General features: G+C 37.3%; 1 pseudogene; it reads left to right on the top strand.

The window, feature by feature from the left end:
- The first annotated feature begins 1,157 nt into the window (after positions 1-1,157).
- Positions 1,158-2,753, top strand: LOC149750600 (olfactory receptor 10T2-like; annotated as a pseudogene).
- The last annotated feature ends 11,819 nt before the right edge of the window (positions 2,754-14,572 follow it).

Below are 14,572 nucleotides of genomic sequence, written 5' to 3' on the forward strand. Positions count from 1 at the left end.
ATGAGATTGTTTTCTTAATTTCCTTTTCGGATAATTCATTGTTTGTGTATAGAAAAATGGCTTTTTATGCTGATTTTGTATCTGCTACTTTACTAAATTTGCTTACTAGTTCTAATAGTTTTTCTGATTGAATTGTTAGCATTTTCTACATATATGATTGTACCATCTGCAAATAGAAATAATTTAACTTTTCTCATTCTGATTTGGATGCTTTTTATTTCTTTTTCTTGTCTAATTGTTCTGGCTAGGACTTCTAGTACTGTGCTGTTTAGGAGTGATGAGAGTGGGAACCCTCCCTACTGTAACCAATTTTAGAGAAAAACTTTCAATTTTCTCCTACCAATTATGCTTTAGCTGTTGGCTTTTCATGTATAAACTTTACTGTGTTAAGGTAAGTTCTTTGGAGAGAGTTTTAATCATTACTGGATGTTGAATTTTGTCAAATACTTTTTCTACATCTATAGATTTTATCATGCATTTTATTTTATTTTATTAATGTGGTATAGTACATTGATTGATTTGTATATCTTCAACCATCCTTGCATCCAAAGAATAATATATAATAAATTCAATGTTCTCTTATATTTATCAATAATTTCCTAGTATTTTGTTGAGGATTTTTGCATCTATGTTCATCAGGGATGTTGGCCGGTAGTTTTTCTGTTGTTTCTTAATATGGCCTTGGTATTAGGGTGACGTTAGCCTCATAATTTGAGTTTGAAAGTGTTCTTTCTTCTTTGATTTTTTGGAAGAGTTTAATAAGGAGTGGTATTAACTCTTTGCATGTTTGGTAGAATTCACCAATGAAGCCATCTGGTCCTGGACCTTTCTTTGTTGGGAGATTTTTGATTACTGATAAATCTCTTTATCTGTTAATTGTCTGTTTAAGCTTTCTATTTCTTCTTGATACAGTTTTGGTAGATTAATGTTTCTAGAAATTTGTTCATTTCTTCTAAATTATCCAATTTATAGGTGCGCAATCATTGATAATATTCATTTATGTCCCTTTTTAAATTCTGAGACATATAATATCTTCTCTCTCATTTTTTATTTTATTTCAGTCTCCTCTTTCATTCTACTTAGTTTAGCTAAGACTGTCAATTTTGTTTACTTTTTAAAAAAAACAGCTTTTAGTTTTATTGATTTTTTATGTTCTTTTTCTAGTCTATATTTGATTGATTTATTCTCTAAGTTCATCATTTTACTCCTTCTGTTAAGTTTAGGTGAACTCAGGTCAATTAAGCAAATGGTTTACTTTTTTTAAGCTTCAGTTTCTTCCATAAAATGGCAGGATTGGATGAGATGAGCTTGAAATCACTTACTGATTTAATGAACTTTATATGAATCTTCTGTGCAAATAAGAATACAAAGAATGAAAACAACTTACAAAAATAAATTTCTTCAGATATCATTGAATTGGGATATTACTTACATCACTACTCCTCATGCCTCCTGCTTTCCCCTCATTCCATGATCAATGTGCTTAACTTGTTACTCATCTTTTCATACCAGTATTATTAGCTTTGTACAGAAACATATTTGTGGTTTCCATGGGAGCATTTCATTTTTGTCAAATTCTTTCTGTTCTGGACGTTAGGATGTCTGAGTCAGAATACCAGTGCCTATTGCAGAGACAGAACCAGAATATGATCACTGAGTCCAACATTATAGGATTCTCAAACCTGGTACATCTGCAAATCTTTCTCTTCTTTATTTTCCTTCTGGACTACCTGACCATTCTGATGGCCAATGCAACCATCATGACTGTATTCATCTGAATTGGGCTTTGCACACCTCTATGTACTTCTTTCTCTTTGGCCTCTCCTGCTTGAAATCTGCTATACCTTTGTCATTGTACCAAAATGCTGACCAAGGGCTTTCCACAAGTCTGACTATTTGTTTCTCTGGGTACGTTTCCCAGCTCTATTTCTCTGTGGGCTTGGCTTGAACCAACTGTTTCCTAATTGCTGTGATGAGCTATGATTGCTATGTTGCCATCTGCAACCCTTTCAACTATACACTCATTGTCAGCTGAGCCACCTGCATGCAGTTGGTTTTAGCCTCAGGCTTCTGTGGTTTCCTGATCTCTGTGGTTGCCAACGTCCTGGTGTTTAGTGTACACTTCTCTGCCTCCAACTGAATCAACCACTTTTTCTGTGACATTTCCCCTGTCATAAACCTGGGCTGCACAGACACCAACCAGAAGGAGATGGTTATCTTCTTCCTCAACATTCTGGTATTGCTGGTTCCCTTAGTGTTGATCTTCATCTCCTATGTCTTCATTGTTTCCACCATCCTCAAGATCTCCTCAGTGGAGGGACAGCATAAGACCTTTGCCACCTGTGTCTCCCACATCACTGCGGTTATTTTGCATTATGGCCTTGCTTCCTTTATGTACTTGAGGCCCACAACCCTTTTCTCCTCCTATAAGGACCAACTTGTGGCAATGACCTATACAGTGATCACCCCACTATTTAACCCCCTCATCTGCACACTGAGGAATAAAGAAGTGAAGACGGCTCTGAGAAAGGTTCTCAGTAGATATTTATTTCCCACAACTATATGAGTGAGTCAATATGTCAGGGAGGTTATATTCAGGAAAGTGTCTTAGATAAAACTTCAATTCTATAAATAAATTGATTTTTTAATCAAAAAATAGAAGTAAAGCCTTCAAGTCACCTTAATCTTTTTTTATTGTAAAGTCCTTCTGACTGGAGTGCCAAGATAGTGGATTAGGGAGACTCTGAGCTCAACTCCTCCCACAGACACACCAAAATTACAACTATTTACAGACAAACTATTGACTAGAAATACTGGAAGGCTAGCAGAAAAGATCTTATACAACTAAAGATATAAATAAGGACCCGCAACAAGAAGGATAGGAGGGGCAGAGATGGGGTATAGTAACAACCCATAACCCTGAGTGGGCAATCCACAAACAGAGGATAATTGCAATTTTTACGGAGAATCTCTGCACCTGGAAACTGACACCCAAGAATGTTTGGCTTTGAAAACCAGAAGGGCTTACTTTTGGGAGAGCCAGAGGGCTATACAAAGTAGAGATTTCACTCTTAAAGAGCACACACAAAATCCCACACACTCTAGGACCCAGGGAGGAGGCAGTAATTTTAAATGACCCTGGGTCAGACCCACCTGCTGATCTTGGTGAGTCTCCTGGAGAGGCAGGAGGCAGCTAGTGCTCACCCTGGGGACGTAGTAACTAGCAGAAGCCATTTATGGGAGCTCATTCTACCATGAGGACACTCATACTGGCAAGTGTCATTTTAGAATCCTCCCTCTAGCTTATCAGCACCAGGACTTGGTCACCCACAAGACTGTACTGTGAAGTCACAGGCCAATCAGCTAGCCAGGAAGGGACACAGGCCCATGCACTAGCATGCTGTGTCCTAAGGGACCCTGTCCTGACCACCAGAGGGCCCAGGACCCAGTCTCATCTACCAGTGAGTCTGACATCAACTTAAGGATGCCCAGGGCCCTCAGACAGAGACCCTGAAACACAGATCCTCCCACCAGTGGGCCATCACTAGCCCCAGGATCAGCCTCACCCACCTGTAAGGGGCACCAGCTCTGGTTCTTAGGCCCTGCAGCCAGAGACATCACGTTTACAATTATATCAAAAAGAATAAAATACCCAGGAATAAATCTAACTAAGGGGTAAAAGACCTGTACTCAGCAATCTATAAGGCAATGTTGAAAGAAATTGAAGATCACACAAATAGATAGAAAGTTACACCATACTCATGAATTGGAAGAATTAATATTGTTAAAATGACCATACTTCCCCACACAATCTACAGATTAATGCAATCCCTATCAATGGCATTTTTCACAGAACCAATGGCATTTTTCACAGAACTAGAACAAATAACTGTAAAAATTTTATGGAAACACAAAAGACCCTGAATAGCCAAAACAATCTTGAGGAAGGAGAACAAAGCAGAATGTATCACATGTCCTGATTTCAAACTATACTACAAAGCTACAGTAGTCAAAATATTATGGCATTGGAACAGAAACAGACTCATAGATCAATGGAACATAATAGAGGTCCCAGAAATGAACACATATTTATATGGGCAAAAATGAGGTAACAATATGTAGTGGGAAAAAGACAGCCTCTTCAATAAATAGTGTTAGAAACACTGGACTGCTACATGCAAAAGAATCAAATGACTACTTTCTCACACTGTACACAAAAATAAACTCAAACTGGAACAAAGTCTTAGATGTATGACCTGAAACCATGAAACTTCTAGAAGAAATTATAGGCATTACTCTCTTTGGCATTGGTCTATTAATATTTTTTGGACATGTCTCATCAAGCAAAGGGCAACAGAAGTGATTACAAACAAATGGAACTACATCAAACTAAAAAGTTTTGCACAGCAAAAAACAAAAACAAACAAACAAGTTATCAACAAAATGAAAAGAGCATCTGCGAAATGGGAGAAGATATGTGGAAATGATACATCCAAAAAGGGGTTAGTATCTAAAATTTAAAAAAAGAACTCATGCAACTCAACATCAAAAAGCAAAGCAACCCATTAAAAAGTGAACAGAGGATCTGAATAGACATTTTTCCAAAAAAGACAAGCAGATGGCTAACGGTGCATGACAAGATGTTCAACATCACTAATCAACAGGGAAATGCAAATTAAGACCAAAATAACATACCACTTCATGCCTGTCAGCATTGCTATTATTTAAAAAAAAGAAAAGAAAAGAAAGAAAGACAAAAAAGAAATAACAAGTGTTGGTGAGGGTGTGAAGAAGAAAAGAAGCCCTAATACACTACTGGTGGGAATGTAAATTGACACAACCCCTATGGAAAACAGTACGGAGATTCCTCAAAAAATTAAAAATAAAACTACCATATGATCCATCAATTCCACTCCTGGGTATTTAACTGAAGAAAATAAAAACACTACTTTGAATGGATATATGCACTCCTATGTTCATTGCAGCTTTGTTTATAATATCTGGGATATGGAAGCAAACTAAATGTCCATTGATAGACGAATGGGTAAAGAAGACTTAATATATATGCATATATATACAACTGAATATTACTCAGCCATAAAAAAGAATGAAATCTTGCTATTTGCAACCACATGGGTGGACCTATAGGGTGTTACGGTAAGTGAAATAAGTCAGCTAGAGAAGGACAAATATGGTCTGATTTCACTTATTTGTAGAATATAAAAAAAAAAAAAGAACAAACATAACCAAATAGAAACAGTCATATATAGAGAGAACAAACTGGTAGTTACTAGAAGGGATGAAGTGAGGGGTTGGGCAAAATAGGTGAACGGGATTTAGAGGTACAAACTTCCAAATATAAAATAAATAAGTCATGAGGATGTAATGCACAGCAGAGGGAATATAGTCAATAGTATTATAGTAATTCTGTATGATGACAGTTGGTTATTAGACCTAATGTGGTGATCAATTCATAAAGCATATAAATGTTGAATCATAAGGTATATAAATGTTGTATACCTGAAACTAATATAATATTGTATATAAACTATGCTTTAATAAAAAAGAAAATATTATTAGGGACATAGAAATTTCATAAGAATATAAAGATAAGTAAGAATTAATAAATGAAATACATTTGTTAAATCACCTGATAAAGTCAATAATATAAAAATAAATTATATTTCTGAGTTTCAGCAGAAAAGAAAATCTCTGTGTCTAGGAATATGAAGTATGGAAATACAAAAGAACAAGAAAGGCCAAGTAATCTTGAAGAAGCACAAACCTAGATGAATTATAGTTCCCAATATAAAATATATAAGAAATTCATATGAAAAAGAGAGTACAGTATTGGTGCAAGTATACATACCTTGAGCAATGCAACGAAAAAGATAATTCAGAAATAAACCAATACATATATATTCATCTGATCATGACAAAAGTGACACTGAAGTTCAAGTGCATCCTCCCACATCTGGTATAAAAAATCATCTTTATAAAAAATAGTACAAAAAAAATAGTACAAGGACAAATGGATATCCACAAGACAAAACAATTAATCTTTACCTTTATCTCATACCATATACAAAAATCAATTCTACGTGGATATGAGAACTAAATGTTTAAGGGTAAGCAATAAACTTTTTAGAATAGTTTAAAAAATTATGATCTTGTGGAGGCAAAAATTATTTAAACAGCATACCAAAGCATTACTCAGAAAGCATAAGATTGATAAATTACACTTCATTAAAATTAAGAATACTTGTTTATCAAATGACACAATGAAGAGAGTGAAATGCAATTTTCAGAGCCAGGATATTTGAAATGCACATGACTAATTAAATAACGATTTATAGAATGTTTGTGATTTTCTGTTAATCAATAAGGAAAAGAGATATTCCCCCATTTTTAGGGTACAAAATATTGAACACAACTCTCAAAAAGGAGGAAATCCAATTGGATGATAAACTTGTGAAAAGGTGTTCAATTTCATTAGTATCATGAAAATGCAAGTGTGATTACCCACACATACCAGGATGTCTCAAATGAAAATGAGTTGCAATATTATTTCAGGCTGAGGTTTATCTTCCTAACTGACCAAGAGGAAAAATCTAGAGGATGTGGAGGAAGAATAACTGAGGAAAGGAGAGCATATTTGACTCTCACCCAATGTTGCAAATGTGGAGCAACCGGAAGTCACATACAATACTGGCCGGAGTATAAACTGGTCCAACCACTTTGAAAACCTGTTTGGCAGAGTCTAGCATATGGAATATATGCATATTCTCATTTGATATTTGCTGTGTAACAAAACACTTCAAAGCACAGTAGGTAGGAGTCTTGCTTGTCTTTTTGTGATTGGCTTATTTCACTTAGGAAAAGGGATATTGTTGTTTATGGAGTTTCAGATTTGCAAGATGAAACAGTTCTGAAGATCTGTTTATAAGATTATGAATATACTCAACACTACTGAACTGTACACTTAAGTGGTGAAATGTAAATTTTATATAAAGTGTTTTGTTTTATTTTGTTTTGTTTAACCACAATAAATAAATATATATATATACATATATATACATATTTTAACATCCTTATTGGAGTATAATTGATTTACAATGTTGTCTTAGTTGCTGCTGTATAACAAAGTGAATCAGCTATAAATGTACATATATCCACATATCTCCACCCTGGTGCGTGTCCCTCCCACCCTCCCTATCCCACCCATCGAAGTCGACACAAAGCACCAAGCTGATCTTCCTGCTCTATGCAGCTGCTTCCCACTAGCTATCTATTTTATTTTATTATTTTTTTTTCCTTTTTTTTTTTGCAGTATGCGGGCCTCTCACTGTTGTGGCCTCTCTCGTTGCAGAGCACAGGCTCCGGACGCTCAGGTTCAGCAGCCATGGCTCACGGGACTAGCCGCTCCACGGCATGTGGGATCTTCCTGGACCAGGGCACAAACCCGTGTCCCCTGCATTGGCAGGCGGACTCTCAACCACTGCACCACCAGGGAAGCCCTAGCTATCCATTTTACATTTGGTAGTGTATATATGTTCATGCCACTCTCTCACTTCATCCCAGCTTACACTTCCCATTCCCCATATCCTCAAGTGCATTCTCTACGTCTGCATCTATTTATTTCTGTCCTGCCCCTAGGTTCTTCAGAACCATTTTTTTTTATTCCATATATATGTGTTAGCATACGGTATTTGTTTTTCTCTTTCTGATTAATTCACTCTGTATGACACTCTCTAGGTCCATCCACCTCATTACAAGTAACTCAATTTCATTTCTTTATATGGCTGAGTAATATTCCATTGTATACATGTGTCACACCTTCTTTATCCATTCATCTGTCGATGGACACTTAGGTTGATTCCATGTCCTGGTTATTATAAATAGAGCTGCAATGAACATTGTGGTACATGGCTCTTTTTGAATTATGGTATTCTCAGGGTATATGCCCAGTAGTGGGACTGCTGGGTTATATGGTAGTTCTATTTTTAGCTTTTTAAGGAACATCCACACTGTTCTCCATAGTGACTGTAGCAGTTCACATTCCCACCAGCAGTGCAAGAGTGTTCCCTTTTCTCCACACCCTCTCCAGCATTTATTGTTTGTAGATTTTTTGATGACAGCCATTCTGACTGGTGTGAGATGATATATGATTGTAGTTTTGATTTGCATTTCTCTAATGATATTGAGCATTCATTCATGTGTTTGTTGGCAGTCTGTATATCTTCTTTGGAGAAAATGTCTATTTAGGTCTTCTGCCCATTTTTGGATTGGGTTGTTTGTTTTTTTGATATTGAGCTGCATGAGCTGCCTGTATATTTTGGAGATTACTCGTTTGTCAGTTGCTTCATTTGCAAAGATATTCTCCCATTCTTAGGGTTGTCTTTTCGCCTTCTTTATGGTTTCCTTTGCAGTGCAAAAGGGGCTAAGTTTCATTAGGTCCCATTGGTTTTTGTTTTTATTTCCATTTCTCTCGGAGGTGGGTCAATAGGGATCTTGCTGTGATATATGTCATAGAGTGTTCTTCCTATGTTTTCCTCTAAGAGTTTTATAGTGTCTGGCCTTATATTTAGGTCTTTAATCCATTTTGAGTTTATTTTTGTGTATGGTGTTAGGGAGTGTTCTAATCTCATACTTTTACATGTAGCTGTCTGGTTTTCCCAGCATCATTTATTGCACAGGTTGTCTTTTCTCCATTTTATATTCTTGCCTTCTTTATCAAAGGTAAGGCGAACATATGTGCATGGGTTTATCTCTGGGCTTTCTATTCTGTTCTACTGATCTATATTTCTGCTTTTGTGCCAGTACAATACTATCTTGATTACTGTACCTTTGTAGTATAGTCTGAAGTCAGGGAGCCTGATTCCTCCACCTCTGCATTGCTTTCTAAAGATTGCTTTGGTGATTCGGGGTCTTTTGTGTTTCTCTACAAATTCTGAAATTTTTTGTTCTAGTTCTGTGAAAAATGCCATTGGTAGCTTGATAGGGATTGCATTGAATCTATAGATTACTTTGGGTAGTATAGTCATTTTCACAATGCTTATTCTTCCAGTCCAAGAACATAGTATATCTCTCCACCTTTTTGTATCATCTTTAATTTCTTTCATCAGTGTCTTATAGTTTTCTGCATACAGGTCTTTTGTCTCCATAGGTAGGTTTATTCCTAGGTATTTTATTCTATTGGTTGCAATGGTAAATGGGAGAGTTTCCTTAATTTCTCTTTCAGATTTTTCATCATTAGTGTATAGGAATACTAGAGATTTCTGTGCATTAATTTTGTACCCTGATACTTTACCAAATTCATTGTTTAGGTCTAGTAGTTTTCTGGTAGCATCTTTAGGATTCTCTATGTATAGCATCATGTCATCTTCTGCAAACAGTGACAGCTTTACTTCTTTTCTCATTTGGATTCCTTTTATTTCTTTTTCTTCTCTGATTGCAGTGGCTAAAACTTCCAAAACTATGTTGAATAATAATGGTGAGTGTGGACACCCTTGTCTGTTCCTGATGTTAGAGGAAATGCTTTCAGGTTTTCATGATTGAGAACAATGTTGGCTGTGGGTTTGTCATATATGGCCTTTATTATGTTGAGATAAGTTCCTTCTATGCCTGCTGTCTGGAGGGTTTTTATCATAAATGGGTATTAAATTTTGTCAGAAGTTTTTTCTGCATCTATTGAGATGATCATATGTTATTTCTCCTTTAATTTGTTAATATGTTTTATTACATTGATTGATTTGTATATATTGAAGAATCCTTGCATTCCTGGGATAAACCCCATTTGAGCATGGTGTATGATCCTTTGAATGTGCTGTTGGATTCTGTTTGCTAGTACTTTGTTGAGGATTTTTGTATCTATGTTCATCAGTGATATTGGCCGGTAGGTGTCTTGTTTGGTAACATCTTTGTCTGGTTTTGGTATCAGGGTGATAGTGGCCTCGTAGAATGAGTTTTGGAGGGTCCTCCCTCTGCTATATTTTGGAAGAGTTTGAGAATGATAGGTGTTAACTCTTCTCTAAATGTTTGGTAGAATTTGCCTATGAAGCCATCTGGTCCTGGACTTTTGTTTGTTGGAAGATTTTTAATCACAGACTCAGTGTTTGTGATTGGTTTGTTTATATTTTCTATTTCTTCCTGCTTCAATCTCATAGGTTGTGCTTTTCTAAGAATTTGTCCATTTCTTCCAGGTTGTCCATTTTATTGGCATATAGCTGCTTGTAGTAATCTCTCATGATTCTTTGTATTTCTGCAGTGTCAGTTGTTACTTCTCCTTTTTCATTTCTAATTCTATTGATTTTAGTATTCTCCCTTCTTTTCTTGATGAGTCTGGCTAATGGTTTATCAATTTTATCTTCTTAAAGAACAGCTTTTAGTTTTATTGATCTTTACTATTGTTTCCTTGATTTCTTTTTCATTTATTTCTGATCTGATCTTTATGATTTCTTTCCTTCTGCTAACTTTGGGGGTTTTTTGTTCCTCTTTCTCTAATTGCTTTAGGTGTCATGTTAGGTTGTTTATTTGAGATGTTTCTTGTGTCTTGAGGAAGGATTTTCTTGCTATAAACTTCCCTCTTAGAACTGCTTTTGCTGCATCCCACAGGGTTTGTGTTGTCATGTTTTCATTTTCATTTGTTTCTAGGTATTTTTTTGATTTCCTCTTTGATTTCTTCAGTGATCTCTTGGTTATTTAGTAGTGTATTGTTTAGACTCCATTTTTTTGTGTTCTTAACAGATTTTTTCCTGTAATGAATGTCTAGTCTCATAGTGTTGTGCTCAGAAGAGACACTTGATATGATTTCAGTTATCTTAAATTTACCAAGGCTTGATTTGTGACCCAGTATATGATGTATCCTGGAGAATGTTCCATGAGCTCTTGCAAAGAAAGTGTATTCTGTTGTTTTTGCATGAAATTTCCTATAAATATCAATTAAGTCCATCTTGTTTAATGTGTCATTTAAAGCTTGTGTTTCCTTTTTCATTTTCACTTTGGATCATCCGTCCATTGGTGAAAGTGGGGTGTTAAAGTCCCTTACTATTACTGTGTTACTGTCAATTTCCCATTTTATGGCTGTTAGCATTTGCCTTATATGTTGAGGTGCTCCTGTGTTCGGTGCACAAATATTTACAATTGTTATATCTTCTTCTTGGATTGATTGCTTGATCATTATGTAGTGTCCTTCCTTGTCTCTTGTAACATTCTTTATTTTAAAGTCTACTTTACCTGATATGAGTATAGCTACTCCAGCTTTCTTTAGATTTCCATTTGCATGCAATATCTTTTTCCATCTCCTCACTTTCAGTCTGTATGTGTCCCAACGTCTGAAGTTAGTCTCTTGTAAACAGCATATATATGGGTCTTGTGTCTGTGTCCATTCAGCCAGTCTATGTCTTTTGGTTGGAGAATTTAATCCATTTACACTTAAGGTAATTTTTGATATGTATGTTCCTGTTACCATTTTCTTAATTGTTTTGGGTTTGTTATTGTAGGTTTTTTCCTTCTCTTGTGTTTCCTTCCTAGAAATTTTCCTTTAGCATTTGCTGTAAAGCTGGTTTGGTGGTGCTGAATTTTCTAATCTTTTGCTTCTCTGTAATGGTTTTAATTTCTCCATCAAATCTGAATGAGATCCTTGCTGGTTAGAGTAATCTTGGTTGTAGGTTTTTCTCTTTCATTACTTTAAATATGTCCTGACACTCCCTTCTGGCTTGCAGAGTTTCTGCTGAAAGATCAGCTGTTAACCTTATGGGAACTCCCTTGTATGTTATTTGCTGCTTTTCCCTCGCTGCTTTTAATATTTTTTCTTTGTATTTAATTTTTGATAGTTTGATTAATACATGTCTTGCTGTTTTTCTCCTTGGATTTACCCTGTATGGGACTGTCTGCACCTCCTGGACTTGATTGACTATTTCCTTTTCCATATTAGGGAAGTTTTCAACTATAATCTCCTCAAATATTTTCTGTCCCTTTCTTTTTCTCTTCTTCTTCTGGGCCCCCTATATTTCGAATGTTGATGAGTTTAATGTTTTTCCAGAGGTCTCTGAGACTGTGTTCAATTCTTTTCATTTTTTTCTTTATTCTACTGTGCGATAGTTATTTTCACTATTTTACCTTCCAAGTCACTTATCCATTCTTCTGCTTCAATTATTCTGCTATTGTTTCCTTCTACATAATTTTTAATTTCATTTATTGTGTCCTTCATCATTGTTTGTTTGCTCTTTAGTTTTTCTACTTGTTAAACGTTTCTTCTATTTTCTCCATTATATATTCAAGAATTTGGATCACCTTCACTATCATTATTCTGAATTCTTTTTCATGTAGGCTGCCTATTTCCTTTTCATTTGTTTGTTCTGGTGCATTTTTACCTTGCTCATTCATCTGCTGTGTATTTCTCAGTCTTCCCATTTTGCTTAACTTACTATGTTTGGGGTCTCCTTTTTGCAGGTTGCAGGTTCGTAGTTCCCATTATTTTTGGTATCTGCCCCCAGTGATAAGGTTATTTCAGTGGGTTGTGTAGGTTTCCTCGTCGAGGGAGCTGGTGCCTGTGTTTTGGTGGGTGAAGCTGCATCTTGTCTCTCTGGTGGGCAGGATCTTGTCCGGTGGTGTGTTTTGGGGTGTCTGTGAACTTAGTATGATTTTAGGCAGCCTCTTTGCTAATCAGTGGTGATGTGTTTCTGTCTTGCTAGTTGTTTGGTATAGGGTGTCCAGCACTGTAGCTTGCTGGTCATTGAGTGGAACTGGGTCTTTGCATTGAGATAGAGATCTCTTGGAGAGCTTTTGCAATCTGATATGACATCGACCTGGGAGGTCTGTGGTGGTCCAATGTCCTGAGCTCAGCTCTTCCAACCAGGAGGCTCAGGCTTGACACCCAGACAGAACCCCAAGACCCCATCAGCCACGTGGCTCAGAAGAAAAGGGAGAAAAAAATGAAAATAAATAAAATAAAATTACTAAAATTAAAAATTAATAAAATTATTAAAAATTAAAAATTAATCAAAAAAATTTTAAAAAGAAAGACAGAAATAAGCTAGCAACCTAACCAGTAAAGAATTCCACCAGGGCTTCCCTGGTGGCGCAATGGTTGAGGGTCCACCTGCCGATGCAGGGGACACGGGTTTGTGCCCCAGTCCGGGAAGATCCCACATGCCACGGAGCAGCTGCACCCGTAAGCCATGGCCTCTGAGCCTGCACATCCAGAGCCTGGGCTCCACAATGGGAGAGGCCACAACAGTGAGAGGCCTGCGTACCGCAAAAAAAAAAAAAAAAAAAAAAAATTCCACCAATGATAATAAGTGCTAAAAATTATACTTAAAAAAAAAAAAAAGAAAGAAATGGGCAGACAGAAGCCTAGGACAAATGGTAAAAGCAAAGCTATACAGTCAAAATCACACAGAGCATACACATACACACTCAGCAAAAGGGAAAAAAGAAAAACTATATATATATATATATATATATATATATATATATAAATTAAAGGAAGAGAGCAACCAAATCAATAAACAAATCTACCAATGATAATAAGCTCTAAATACTAAACTAAGATAAACATAAAACCAGAAACAGGGGTCTCCCTGGTGGCGCAGTGGTTGAGAGTCTGCCTGCCGATGCAGGGGACACGGGTTCGTGCCCCAGTCCAGGAAGATCCCATGTGCCGTGGAGCGGCTGGGCCTGTGAGCCATGGCTGCTGAGCCTGTGCGTCCGGAGCCTGTGCTCCACAATGGGAGAGGCCACAGCAGTGAGAGGCCTGCGTACCGCAAAAAAAAAAAAAAACAGAAACAAATTAGATGCAGAAAGCAAACCCCAAGTCTACAGTTGCTCCCAAAGGCCACCACCTCAATTTTGGTATGATTCGTTGTCTATTCAGGTATTCCACAGATGCAGGGTACATCAAGTTGATTGTGGAGATTTAATCCACTGCTCCTGAGGTTGCTGGAAGAAATTTCCTTTTCCCTTCTTTGTTCTCACAGCTCCTGGGGTTCAGCTCTGGATTTGGCCCTGCCTCTGCATGTAGGTCACCTGAGGGCATCTGTTCCCCACCCAGACAGGATGGGTTTAAAGTATCAGCTTATTAGGGGGCTCTGGCACACTCAGGCTGGGGTGAGGGGGGATATGGAATGCAGGGCAAGTTTGCAACGGCAGAGGCCAGCCTGACACTGCAACAACCTGAGGCACCCTGTGTGTTCTCCCAGGGAAGTTGTCCCTGGATCACAGGACCCTAGGAGTGGTGGGCTGCACAGGCTCCAGGGAGAGGAGATGTGCTTAGTGACCTGTGCTTGCACACAGGATTCTTGGTGGCTGCAGCAGCCTTAGTGTTTCATGCTGGTCTCTGGTGTCCACACTGATAGCCACAGCTTGTGTCTGTCTCTGGAGCTCATTTAGGCGGTGCTCTGAATCCCCTCTCCTCGTGCACCCTAAAATAATGGTTTCTTGCCTCTTAGGTCATTCCAGACTTTTTCCCCGACTCCCTCCCCATTAGCTTTGGCACACTAGCCACCTTTAGACTGTGTTCATGCAGGCAACCCCAATCCTCTCCCTGGCATCTGACCTCGGAAGCCCAAAC

This window comes from Delphinapterus leucas, chromosome 1 (assembly GCF_059928025.1).
Source record: "Delphinapterus leucas isolate spDelLeu-1000000601 "Yukka" chromosome 1, BTC_Dleu_Yukka2, whole genome shotgun sequence".
NCBI lineage: Eukaryota > Metazoa > Chordata > Mammalia > Artiodactyla > Monodontidae > Delphinapterus > Delphinapterus leucas.